Raw genomic sequence first — 2096 nt, 5'->3', positions numbered from 1 at the left:
AGAGGAGATGCTGTAACCTTGCGCTAGGGCTTGCAGTGGGCAGATGGGATATACCCAAGCTCTGTGGGTTCAGGTTGAGGACTCCTCCTGTCCCTGATCAGGCCCACTACCAACAGAGGTTGTGCCCAGCTCCTGGGTGAGGTGTTGCTCTGCCTTGGTTCACTTACTATCGGTGGTACCTTAACCGTACCCAGCTCGGTCTGGCGAGCCAGGCTTCATCTTGATGGAAAATTTTCCCTCCTAGTTACGAACCCTTGCAAATAGGGCTCTATAATAGAAACACTGTGAGAACTTTAATTGCAGGGTAATAAATAGCAATGCTGCGTTATCTTCTGATACTTCTTTACATCCTCAGTGAAGAGACACAGCTGCCCGAGAGCAGGGATGAAAACGTCCTTACCGCATCTCCTGGGCCTTCGGGATGGCCTCGTGTGGCCAGGGCCACCTTGGCCTCCTGCAAGGTCCTCGGTCAAGAGGGTGAGGTAGGGCTTCCAGGTAGTCGGCGGCGACATTTGCCCCGAGGCGCTCTCCCCCCCCTCCATGGGCTGCAGCTGACTGAAACAACCTGAGGAGTTTTGCCTCGCGGTTTGTGAAGATCAAACGAGACGGCCGCTCCGCGCTGCTTCATTTAATGCCTTCACTTCAAAAGGTCAGAGAGACAAATTGGGATCTCGGTCCCGTTGTTCCTACACACATGAGTAAGCGGTGAATGCAGAGACCTAATCTTATGAGTAAAATGACAGAATTAGCCCTTGACTTACTTTCGTATTTATTGATGTTTCACCTGCATTGACACAGCAGCTGCGAGTGCTTTGGTACAAGTTTCGGTGCAGAGTTGAAGCCGAATGGGTTTTCCCGACTCCTGCCAGTCTCACCAGGCAGCGCTCCGACCAGACAGCTCCTTGCCTTCTGCGTGGCTAACAGGCCAGGCACCTAATCCTACAATCCTTTTGTCTTAGTGCTTGAGATCACAGGAAACACAGGTTTATTCCACATGAGAATTGTCTTTTCCCATATAATAGAAAAGAAAATCCTAAAATAGCTAGGGAATTTTGTAGCAAACCGTTTCCAGCATTCCTAGCCCTGCTCTGGTCGTGCTGCAGGCACCGCGAGGAGCCGTGGTACAGACTGGCTTCCAGCCGTCTTTGCAGCATCGAGACCTCTGACTTAGCTCAAAGCTGTTCTGAATTAGGAGGCTAGATTTTTCTAATTGCATTTTTAAAGACCGAGCCAGCAGTTCATTAGAAATCATGGAGCAAATTCTGCTTCTCTATTACACCAATATAAATCTTGAATGAATTTATATCAGGATAACTGGGAGGGTAGAATGTACCTCCCATATTGTTCCTCAGATTATTAAAAGTTAAAGGGCCTTGAAAATTAAATTCACCTTTCCCCGTTCAAGCTGTTTACTCTTTGTTTTTTATTCCAGTAAGGACAGTTGAAATGAATTAGTCAGTCTCATTTCTGCTCATAGTCACTTTTAAGTTGGGTTCTCATGTACTAGCCCAAGACTAGTTTGTGTGGAAAAGACCGGAGGGCGTTTTCTTTCAAACAAATTGTTTTCATGGGAATAATTTCCTAGATTTATATTAAAACCTTTCCATGAATCCTTGATTTGGAAAAAAAAAAAAATCTTCTTGTATATCCTTGATTTGGGGGACTTCATGATTCTTTATGTGCAGATATAAATGAGCACCTTAATGAAAGTCCTTGAGAATTTTACCCTCTAATGGGCTAACCTTATTTCACTGAGATACTTTTTAAATGATTCAGTCTGGTAAGCGAAGCGTCGTCTTGAAGGAAAATTTTGCCTCTTGAGTTATGAACCCTCGCAAATAAGGTTTTATAATAGAAACACTGTCAGAACGTTAATTATAGGGTAACAAATAGCAATGCCGCGTTATCTTCTGATACTTCTTCACATTCGTAGCGGATACACACAGCTGTTGCTGGGGACTCATAATCGAGTGGTGCCTAACTGGGTCACGACTTGGCACCCACCCTCCGCGGAGGCAGCGGGATGCGGCCGTGGGAGCGCGGGGATGCGGCCAGTGGCCCTGGGATGCGGCGCTGGTCCAGGGGATGCGGCCGGT

Source organism: Eurypyga helias, unplaced genomic scaffold (assembly GCF_000690775.1).
Source record: "Eurypyga helias isolate BGI_N326 unplaced genomic scaffold, ASM69077v1 scaffold6478, whole genome shotgun sequence".
Taxonomy (NCBI): Eukaryota; Metazoa; Chordata; class Aves; order Eurypygiformes; family Eurypygidae; genus Eurypyga; species Eurypyga helias.
Note: the sequence above shows the minus strand (reverse complement) of the source record.